The sequence below is a fragment of the Cryptomeria japonica genome, chromosome 6 (assembly GCF_030272615.1).
Source record: "Cryptomeria japonica chromosome 6, Sugi_1.0, whole genome shotgun sequence".
NCBI lineage: Eukaryota > Viridiplantae > Streptophyta > Pinopsida > Cupressales > Cupressaceae > Cryptomeria > Cryptomeria japonica.
The window spans coordinates 678,164,820-678,177,507 of NC_081410.1; positions in this window are offsets into that span (position 1 = coordinate 678,164,820).

Sequence of the window (12,688 nt, forward strand, 5' to 3'; positions counted from 1 at the left end):
GTTCTTCAAAGAAGTGGTGAGAATTCATGGTTTACCCTTGAATATTATCTTTGATAGGGATTCTAAGTTTATTGGTCACTTTTGGAGGACTTTATGGAAGATATTAGGCACACAGTTGTCTTATAGCTCAGTATACCATCCACAAATGGATGGACCAACAAAAAATTTTCATAGCTCATTGGGAAATCTCTTGAGATGTCTTACCAAAGAACATGGGCAGGCTTGGAATCTAATCCTACCTCAAGCAGAGTATACCTATAATGATTCCATGGATAGGAGCATTGGAAGAAGCCCATTTGAGGTTGCTTATGGGATGCACCCTAAAGGTGTGTATGAATCAAGAGATCTACAAGGGATTGACAGGAGGAGTGCTCAAGGAGAAGATTTTGTTGTAGCAATCAGGGACATTCATCAACAAGTAAGAGAAACCCTTCAAAACAATATGGAAAAGTACAAAGAAAGGGCAGATTTGAAGAGGAGAGACCTACAATTCAAGGTTGGTGATTTGGTGTTGGTACATTTGAAGAAATAAAGGTTTCCCAAAGGAAAGTACACCGAGATAATGATAAAAAAGATAGGACCATGTAGGGTGGTTCACAAGTTTAGTTCCAATGCTTATGAGATTGAGTTACCCCTTGGGGTAGCCATATCTCCCATTTTTAATGTGTCTGATTTATTTCCATATAAGAGCTTTGTGGTTGCAAGTTCTGATTCAGGTACAACAATAATTGAAGATGATGATTGGATGAAGGAATTACCCCCAAGCCAACCAATGAAACTTGAGTGTATTCTTGACACTAAGGAAGTGAAGAAAACTAGGAGGAAGACATACAAAAAATATTTGATCAAGTGGTAAGATCTCCCTAAAGAAGATGCTACTTGGATGACTAAGAATGATATCAAACAACATGGTGTCTCTATTGAAGACCTCCTCTCAAGTGGGACTTGAGATTCTTCTTCCCCTAGGAGTATGGTGTAGGGGAATAATTGGGTTTATGGGGCCTATTTAGTGTTTGTTTTTTATTTCATGTTTCGTTGTTCAAATTATACATAACAAGGTCTCAAGTTGGAGTCATTTGAAGTCACTTTGTAAGGCCTTGGTGCGAATGGATTGCATGTACTCAAATAGGACTATCTTGGTCAAACTAGGTCAACACATCCCAAAGTGAGATATGGGAGTGCCTCTTGTTTTTTTTCTATTCATGTGTCCTATTTGACACGTTTTCAAGGTTCTTAGGGGTCATTGGTGTCAATTACATAAATTGTACAATTTTTGTAAAAGTTGCTTGACAACTTTTAACATTATCAAGTCACTTAGCGCACAAGTGGTATTTGTATGGCTAATCAATTAAAATGGTGGTTATAGTAGTTGATTTTGATGTATATATAGACCCTTAAAATTTTGGAGAGGGGTCGTTTGATGAAGTTGTACGGAGATCTCAAATTTTGAAGGTAATACATGAATATTTTCTCTGCAATTTTCTGCAAAATGCTGCACTTTGATTCATAACTCACTATTTTAGATGAATTAGAACTCAAGGTTGGAATTTTTGGAAAGGAATTTGAGTTACCTTTCATTTTGCACTAGTTTGGATTGATTTCATTGAGTTTTATGCATTCTATAGGCTCTTTGTCCAAACTGGTCTGAAACCCTAGTTTTGGAGGGTTTTAACAAGAATAATGCATATCCACACATTCCACTAACGGATTGACACAATAATTGGTGGAATGATGGGTATGAGGGTGATCTAGATGTATTTTGAGCCTCTTTTACAAAGGAGGAGTTCAAGAGGAGTTTTGAGCAATTGAGGGCCTAATATCTCCATGTATTAGGCCGTTTTGACAAGGTTGGAAGACACATTGATGGTTTTGGTACCAAAACAGCCAAGGAGTCCATAAAACCCATGAAATACATTCATTTTTTACATCTCCTTATGTTCCAAATTGTTTGTGTAGATCATTGGACTGTCTAAGAGGTGGCTATAGTGTAGTTGGAGGCCTAATTGGGGTTTTGTAGGACCATAACAATCTGATTTTGACCACTTTGGTCCAAAGTACCCCACCTTGATTTTAACATATGTTTTATAACTTACAAAAGGATATCTCAAAATGGTTTCACTTCTCCATTTGTGTCAGTGAGTCAAAAGATAAGATAAAATTTGTCTCAGAACAAGGCTACTAGGGTCTAGGCCCATAAGATGCAATTAGTGTTGGGTTACTTAGCAGGGCTTGATCCCAAAAGTGAGATTGGTTATTCTGAGTCCAAATAGGTCAAAGGACATGTTGGAACTCCTACCTCAAGTCCTTCTTGTGCACTTTTCTATGCTATCTTATTAGGCCTTGGTGAAGCGTTGACAAGGCTAGTGTCTTGAGTGAACAATCAATGTACAATCTGAGGTGGGGATGGTAAACTGATTCCTGATTGTTCTGGGACCTCTTAGATCCTCTGCATCAAAATCCCTCAATATTCCTCAATGCCTTAACCCACTCAAGATGACATAATATATAGTGATGCATGCAATGATGATAGTAGGCAATATATCTTATATGAGCTTGTGGCTGGTTCAAATGTCGAGAAGCTAGACAGGACACTGGTTGGCACTAACAAGGTAAGTTTAGATTATCCTAAGGATATATACCAGAAATATATCAATCCAACTAATAAGATGAGCATAGATGGGAAAGAGACTATTGGCATAACTGATTCAGATGATGATGTACCGGTAAAGGATTGTTGGTGATGATATATTGATGGGCTTTTGGTGATGATATAACTATGATATGATGTTTTATGATTAATTATTTATGTTGTCATTGTTGGCAACCATGTTTGTTTATATTTGGTATATCATCTAGGTTATCTAAGCCTACCGGTAATGGATTGTTTGCTAAGTTGACAGTGAACTGATAAGCAAGAGAAGTGAAGGAGAGAATTGTGGTAGATATCCATGTTGACTTAGGTCTTGCAGTTTGGAATGTATTATTATGACATTGTAATGAGTCTATGATTGGAACCGCATCATGTTTGGAGAACTGGAAGTCATGTTTGTAATTGACTATTGTTTATTCAGTGTATGGTTTGAGAACCAGTAACAAGATCTTTAATCGATGATGTTTTATGGTTTGGCGGTGAATCTTATCATGTTCATAAGTTAGTGGCAATGTGGCAGAAACTGTGTGTGATGATAATATTGCATTTGAACGTGAACAAGGAGCGAATTTCTTGGGAAGCAGCGAACTGCTCAAGAGAATGTGATAAGGGTTTGACAACTTATCAGATCGATGTGCGATGATGTGTTATGATCATTCAATGACTATAATTATCTTGAAATTTTTTGTAATGATCTATATGATGATCTATAATGATTTGTAATGATCTAATATGATCTATGATGCAAATTCAATTTATTTTGAATTTGGTTAGGGTTTTGTAACCGACCTAGTTGAAAAGTATATTTAGGTAAAGTTTGAGAAGGTTTAGTGTGTCAGTGATCAGAGAAGGAGAGTGTGCTGAACCAAATTGAGATGTCTACATGAGTGAAGAAGATTGGAGATGAAATAGATCTGTATTAGCAAGCAGAGAGTGAATTGATCATATCATTTATCTATTATTTCCTAACAGTTTTAGCAGTATTAAAATCTATTAACTAGGTAGGTCCTAGCAGGCATGATCTTGTAAATCCCTTTATCGGGTGGCTCATTAATTTGGGTTTAAATCCTTAAGCAAGATTACTTCGAACATGGTAGAGCTCCTAACAAAGATGAGGTTAAAATCCCTTCACCGAGTGACTCCTTACAAGGTCTGCTCTTAATCAGGCATTATTGTAAACCTCCTAACCGGGCTAGGCCTTTAATAGGCGCATTCTGAAAGAGTGCAAATATTTTGTGGGTACCAATTCCTACCATGGTTTTTCCCATTTGGGTTTCCACATGAAAAATCCTTGTGTTCATGTTGTGGATGGATTGTTGATTTATTCATTTGATGTCTTTACTATATTTTCTTAATGATGAACACTTAAGTAGCTACCAGTATTAGTTTGGTAAATCTATTTTGGAGACTATTTGATCAACTACCGATACTGGTTATGAACTATTTTTAGATTGGTGAAAGATTGCAGTTTATTGTTATTACCGATTCACACCCCACCCCTAGTAACAACCGGATCCTCACATTAATAATTGGTATCAAAGCATTAGGTCCTTTGTGTACATAAGCTTAACTACTTGAGGTAAAGATCCTTGAGGATAACATGAGGGAAGGTTCAATGACTAAATGAGAGCTTTCAAATAGGCTTGCAGAATCTGAAGAATTCTATGATTAACTAAAGGTTAAATACAAAGCTTCACTAGTTAAGAGAAGAGATTTGATTGACCAGTTGATGGAATTCATTGAAAGCGGTTCATTTGATGAAGAAAACATTGATGCATTAGTTAATGAGGTAGATAAGATGAATGATGATAAGGAAAATCTAAGGAGAGATCTTGAAGCCCTTACCATCAGGATGAGCCAAGAGTTGGAAGCTAGAAGGACAGTTGAAGATACAATAAAAGATAAGGAGCATGACATCTTAAAGTTGAACTGGGAGATTGGTACCTTGCATGCACAAATTCATGATGAAAAAGAGCAAAAAGAGGAAATAGAAGCTGATCTAGACATTTCTATGTCTCTCAGAGAAAGTATACAAAGAAAAATGAGGAACTTACCAAGGAGTTGGCTGATGCAAATGAGATACTAGTTAAATTCAACAAGAGCATTGTTATGCTTGATGAGAAGATTCAGTCACAAAGGAAGTCAGGAGATACACATGGCTTGGGATTCACAATATTTGAGCAAGGAGAGCCATCATGTACTAAGGACACCATGCATAAATCCAAATCAACTCCATAAACCAAAAAGAAGAACACCATGCATAAATCCAAATCTTCTCCAAAAACCAAAAATAAGAACATTGGTAAGAGAACCTACAAACCAGTATGTTTTAATTGTCATGTAAGGTAGGTCATACTGCTAATGTTTGTAGAAGTAGATCCAGTACTTATGATGGATATAGATCTAATACATATGATGGATATAAGCCTAGAAATTTTAATGGTTATTGCTACAATTGCAACAAGTATGCGCATAGAGTTGTTGAGTGCAAGTCAGGAGTGAACAATCAAAGATCTTACATGGGTCAGAGGTCTAATGGGGAATGGCAGAGATCTTATAATAGCCAGAGAAACCCTACTTGGCAGAGATCTTACAATGACTAGATGAACCCTATTTGGCAGAGACCTTATGTGAACCAGTCTAGTCCATATGAAATGGAGAATAGATGGAACGTGACATGTTCAATCTACCACAACTTTGGTCATGTTTCTATGAATTATAGAAGAAGAACTGGTAGAGGCAATGTTGGACCCTGGAGCACATCTGGAATGGCATGTTTCCATTGTCACAAACCAGGACACCTTGCAAAGTTTTGTAAAGCTAAAATGAACAAACCAATTGTTGACCAGAAAGGAAAGAAGAAAGTTGACATTGAAGAAACTAGGAGTGAGATAAATAAAATTTTGAAGAAGAAAAGCGAGGAGAAACCATCTGAGGAATCTAATTCTTCACCTAGTGTGGATAATCCTTTACTAGTAAACTAAGCAATGATGAATCTTAGGGGGAACATATTGTTAGATCTATTTTCGGACCCCCTGAATGGTGTGCAGTAAGTCAAATCTGCATGTTTTGATGCAATATGACATTATGAAGTAATTTTTGAATCGATTACATCTTAAACTGGTAAATTGAATGTGATATGTTAGTGGATATCAAGTTTTAGAGTTGAACAGTGATTAGGGTATGTTCAACCAGTATGATAAAAGGTAAAGAAAAGGTGTTTTATAGTCTCATGATTCACTTAATATTTTTGAGAGCATATCTGCAGAGAAACAAAATCATAGAAGAACTTTTGATTGTTACTTTCATGAAGTTGATAGACGATTGTGGAAGTGCATTCAGACTGGAAACCCTAGTTATAAAGAAATTGGTGATTATTCTGATAAATCTGATGTTACCAACAAGTCTGATGCAGTTGATGAAAAAATGATAGTGATTATTGAACCAAAGATTCAAATGATGTTGAGCAGAATAGTGTGGACAATACTGCTCAACCAGTAGATGAAGAAGATGAAGAAGAAGAAGAAACTTCTATACCGCAACCGGTTATCCATAGATATCTAAAGTTGAATCACTTAGCAAATCAGATAATTGGTGACAAGAATGATAGAGTATAGATTAGAAGAAAAATCAGAGATAGTGCATGTCTGATTTCCACAGTTGAACCAAAGAAAATGAGAGAAGCTCTTAAGGATGATGATTGGATAAAGGAAATGAATGAAGAGCTTGATCAGATTGAGAAAAACAACACTTGGTCACTTGTTCCTAGACCTAATGATAAAAATTGTGATTGGTACATTTAGAAACAAGCTGAATTAATATGGTGAAGTTGTTAGAAACAAGGAAAGACTAGTTTGCAAAGGGCATGCACAAGAAGAAGGTGAAGATTATGGAGAGACCTTTGCACCGGTTGCTAGGATTGAAGGAGTTAGAATGCTACTTGCATTTGCATCCTTTAAAGGTTTTAAATTTTACCAAATGGGTGTAAAGTCAGAATTTTTGAATGGTATTCTTGAAGAAGAGGTGTATATTGAACAACTGGATGGGTTTGCATTGTTAGAAGATAAGGATATGGTATGCAAACTGCATAAATCTTTATATGAATTAAAGAAAGAACCAAGGGCATTGTTTGAGAGACTTCATGCACATCTGACAAAGATAGGATTTTAGAGAACCAGTGAGGAGATCAATATTTATTTGAAGAATGAAGGAGACAAGATGTTGATTGCAAAAGTATTTATTGATGACATCATATTTGGAGGAAATGATGATATGAGTATGACTTTTGTAGATGAGATGAAGGAAGAGTTTGAGATGTATCTGATATGTGAGATAAAAAATTTCATTGGTTTGTAGGTACAATAGATGAAAGGTGTTATTTTTATCAGTCAGTCTAAGCATGTGAAGGAAGTGTTAAAGACCTTTGGAATGGAAGACTCTAAAGCAGTTGGAACACCTATGGTTATAGGTTGTAGATTGTCAAAAGAAGATGATTCACCCTTAGTGGATGAAAAGGAATATAGATCTATGGTTGGGAAACTTCATTATGTTATTCATAGTAGACCGGATATTGCCCATGCAGCTGGTTTAGTAGCAAGATTTTAGAAGAGCCCTAAGGAGACACATATGACAACAGTAAAGAGAATATTTAGATATCTTAGAGGGATAGTTGATTATGGATTGTGGTATCTGTAGTCACATAAATCCGTCCACTTAATTAAATGAATATTTAATATTTATTTGATTATTTAACCATTAATAAAAATTAATTAAATTAATATTTAATCAATTCATCTTAACCCTCTTCTCCTATTAATTAAATAAATTATTCAATTTATTTGATTTAATTCACTTAACCAAATTCAGACCATTAATTAAATAAATAAATCATATTTGTTTAATTAAATCTTCTCTCACATTTAAATAAATTAATATTTATTTAAATCCCCCAAAATCCCACCTCTCACATTTAAATAAATTAACATTTATTTAAATCACCTTTATCCTCCACCCACTTGCATTTTCCTACAAATGCAAGTTGCACAACTATTTTAAATAAATAAATTATTTATTTAAAATCCTATTTATCCTCACCCATTTGAAACCTTTAATGGTTTCCCTTAAAGTCTTCAAACTTAATGGCTTCCTTCTAGAGTCTTCTCAAGCCTTTAATGGTTTCCCTTAAAGTCTTCAAACTTAATGACTTCCTTCTAGTGTCTTCTCAAACCTTTAATGGTTTCCCTTAAAGTTTTCAAACTTAATGGCTTCCTTCTAGAGTCTTCTTAGGCCTTTAATGGTTTCCCTCAAAGTCTTCAAGCATTTAATGCTTTATCTTCTTTTTCTCATGTAAATAAATTAATATTTATTTAAATATTTATCAAAATGCAACTTACACCATTTAATTGAAATAAATGATTTTATTTTAATTGAAAATACCAAAATTCCTCCCACTTGCATTTTTCTACAAAATCCACTTGCATGCCTAAACCCCTTCTAGATTCTTCTAAACCCTTCCTAATTAACCTAATCCATCCCCTAAATATTGTCACATTCCTAAGCAAATTGGAGTCACTTCTCAAAGACTCCAAAGTCTTTGAAAAGCAATTAATGCTTTGTGTGTTCAATAAATTAACCTCTAAAGTCTTCCAAACCACTTATGGCTCTTACATGACCATTAATGGTTAATTCCACTTGCACCCATGGTTAAGGACTTTGACCCCTAACAACCCATGTGTCTCCTCAAGAATTTATTGCTTTGACCATGGTTATCCCTTTAACCCTTGCACAAGAGTTTACCCCTTGGATAAAAGCTAACCCTAACCCAACCCCCTAGGTTAACCATCATGTCTCCTCAAGCATTTACTTCTCCTTATCTTTCCTCTCAAGCCTCCTCATGGTGACACTTGTCAACATGGGATTGGGTTGAAAGTCTCACATGGATTGAATATATTTCAATCCTAACCCTTGTTAAGATTGCTCAATCTTGACCCTCCATTTCCCCAATTCTTCTATAAATAGAACCCTTCTCCTCAAACAAAGAAGGAAGCATTAGAGTATTATTGTTATACAGGTATTAGCACAGAGCCTTTTCATAGCATCACTATCTACACTTGCATAGCATTTGCTTATCATATTCAACCATCTTGAATCTCCATATGGCATCCATGGCTAGTGCTAAAAGCTGAGAGCTACACTCATTTGGGACTTGGAGAGGGGAGAAACAAGGGAGAAGCATCAAAAGGCATCATGGAAGCATCTTAGGGAGGCTCTTCTCCTTTCTTTTATTTTGTTAAACTTCTTTCATGCTTTTTGAAATCTCTTTTGATATGTTTGGAATGGTTTTTAGTTCTTTGTTTTGGTTTTATGGTTGAAACTAACTTATTAACATTGAAATTTGTTGTTGCCTTGTCCCCATTTCCATGACATCAGTATCCATATAAAGGGAATTTTTCTTTACGAGTATTCACTAATGCTAATTGGGAAGGAAATGTAGATGACCAAAAGAGCACAATTGGTGGCACATTATTTCTAGGAGGAAGAATGGTATCTTGGACTAGTAAGAAACATACCTATATTTCTTAGTCTATAACAGAAAAATAATATGTGGCTACATCCATGAATTATACTCAAGCTATATGGATGAGATAAGTATTGGAAGGATTCAAGTATTATATGACAAAACCGATGATCATACATTGTGATAACACTACTGCTATAAACATTTCTAAGAACCCAGTACTGCATGCTAGGACTAAACATATTGAATTGAAGTATCACTTTCTAAGAGAAAGAGTATAGGAAAAGAAAGTGATAATGGAGCATGTGTCAAGTAAGGAGCAGTTGGCAGATATATCCACTAAGCCATTGCCTAAGGATACCTTTGAATATCTCACAGGTAAGTTAGGGGTTATTCCCCTACCCAAGATCAACTAGGATACTAGTGATGCATCAATCCAGTGGATTCATTGAATATCTTTCACTGTGGATTGATGAGAAGTGGACTACTCCTCAGGGGGAATAGTAGAGATGAAGAAACAGAAGACAAAAGATACCTTTGCACCTTTGGCATTGTTGTCAAAGGGGGAGAAGAAATGTAACAGTCATGGGGAGAAGAATAATGATAGGGAGATGTAATGCAAAGGAGGAGAAGATCAAGTGAAGAACAAATTGGTACAACATGGCATGCTGATTTTTCAATATTTATCATACAGTTGATTATTTTAGTTGTTACATTCTTTTAGTGTTGCCATCAATTCCAAAGGGGGATATTGTTGGCATATTGGCATAACTGATTGAGATGATGATGTACCAGTAAAGGACTATTGGTGATGATATATTGATGGACTGTTGGTGATGATATGATGTTCTATGATCAGTTATTTGTGTTGTCATTGTTGTCAACCATGTTTGTTTATGTTTGGTATATCATCTAAGTTATCTAATCCTAACTGGTAATGGATTGTTTTGCTAAGTTGACAGTGAACTAGTAAGCAGGAATAGTGAAGGAGATGATTGTGGTAGAGATCCATGTTGAATTAGGTCTTACGGTTTGGAATGTATACTTATGACATTGTAATGAGTCTATGACTAGAACTGCATCATGTTTGGAGAACCGAAAGTTGTGTTTGTAATTGACTGTTGTTTATTCAGTGTAGGGTTTGAGAATCGGTAACAAGATCTTTGATTGATGTTGTTTTATGGTTTGGTGATGAATCTTAACATGCTCATAAGTTAGTGGTGACATGTCAGAAACTGTGTGTGATGATAAGATTGCATTTGAATGTGTACACAGAGCGAATTTATTGGGAAGCAACGAAGTGCTTAGCAGAATGTGATAAGGGTTTGATAGCTTATCAGATCGATGTGCGGTGATGTGTTATGATAATTCAACGGTTGTAATTGTCTTGAAATTTGTTTTAATGATCTTTATGATGATCTATAATGGTTTTTAATGATCTGATATGATCTATGATGCAAATTCAATATATTTTGGATTTCGTTAGAGCTTTGTAACTGACCTAATCGAAAAGTATATTTAGGTCAAGTTTGAGAAGGAGAAGGAGAGTGTCTCGAACCAGATTTAGATGTTTGCATGAGTGAAGCAGATTGGAGTTTAAATGGATCTATATTAGCAAGCAGAGAGTGCATTGATCAGATCATTTATCTATTGTTTCCTAATATTTTCAGCAGTACTAAAATCCCTAATCGAGTAGGTCCTAACATGCTTGATCTTGTAAATCCCTCCATTGGGTGGCTAATTAATTTGGGTTTAAATCCTTTAGCAAGGATAATCCTAACAAGGTAGAGCTCCTAATAGAGTTGAGGTTAAAATCCCTTCACCGAGTGACTCCTAACAGGGTCTTCTCTTAACCAGGCATTATTGTGAAGCTCCTAACCGGGCTAGGCCTTTAACAGGGCGCATTCCGAAAGAGTGCAGATATTTTGTGGGTACCAATTCCCACTGTGGTTTTTCCCATTTGGGTTTCCACATGAAAAATGCTTGTGTTCATGTTGTTGATGGATTGTTCAATTATTCATTTGATGTCTTTACTATATTTTCTTAATGATAAACACTTAAGTAGCTACCGATATTAGTTTGGTAAATCTATTTTGGAGACTGTTTGATCAACTACCAGTACTGGTTATGAACTATTTTGGTGAAGTGTTTTTAGATTGGTGAAAGCTTGCAGTTTATTGTTATTACTAATTCACCCCCCCTCTCAGTAACAACTAGATACTCACATTAACAAAGACTTGTAGACTTGGCTCCCTTGCTTCCCCCAAGAAGAAGAAAGGAAAGGTTATTTCCTCAGGTAAAAGAAGACTAAGTCTTTCTAAGAAACATAAAAGAAAAAAAAACTTGTTTAGTTATTATTGAACCTATTGCTAAAAGGCTGGAAGTCAAAGATAGAATTCCTAAATGCTATGACAACTTCAGGAACCCTATAGAGACTCAATCTAAAAATGACTATCATGAATATTGAAAGTATTTCATAGAATATTGGAGGGTTGTATATCCCTAACAAGAAATATGTGATCGGAAGATTTTTAATAAGGAACACAACAAAGATGTATTAATTTAGGAGTTTAAAGCTATACGATGTATGTTGGAAAAAATGGTGTCTCAACCTTGCATTTATGTGAGGTTACTATTTATAGTAAGTTTTTATTTGAGCACGAAATGGTACGAAACTCTCCCTGAAGCTTCTGGTTGGCTAGATAAGCATTCCGGTAAAGTTGCGTCGCAAGGTCACAGCTAGTTTTGAAGATATTAAAGTTTTCGTCTTGGAGGGGTGCAATAAAATGTTTAAACTTAATTTTGGGGACTTTAGAGGCTCCGAAACGCCCTGAAAAGTTTCCATAACCGGCAAAGCGGGTTACGAGGTGATAGAGCACTTCGCGAGCTTTCCAGCGCTTCAAACGGTTCGTCAATCGGACACCCGGTTCTCAAGTTATGGCCTCCGGAAGTTTGTACTCCTGAAATAGGAAAAATAATTTGTATCGAATACATAAATGAGCTGTAAAAGGGAGTGACACGTGTTGATGTGTGCTTTAACATGTCATAGGGCATCTAGAAGGGAGATAAGGTCGGCTACACCTTATTGGGTGGTTTTAGCCCATGGTTTTGTAATACCATTTGACGGTTTCCTGTATTGTATCTCCTATTTATGAGGTGTGTGAGATAGAGGTTGTGTGTAAGAGTCTTATGGCTATTGAGTTGCCTCTGAATCTCTGATTAATGGTACTCCTGCAAAGAGCTTGCTCTGCAAGTATTTTGTAATCCATTTTTGATTGCTGAATAAAATATTGAGCTGCTTTTGGAGGGTGGGGTTTTTCTCCCGAAAGGGTTTTCCCCACGTAAATCACTGTGTTGTGGTATGAATGCTATTATATCTATTTCTATTTTCTGTAACTGTTGTAATGATCTGAAAAAGTTTTGCATTACCCTCCTCTCAAGGTTAGTGTAGGAAGTTGTTTCCGCTAGTTTACTTCCTTACAATGTATTAACCTCAATCTCATGTCTAGAAAGTTAGAACA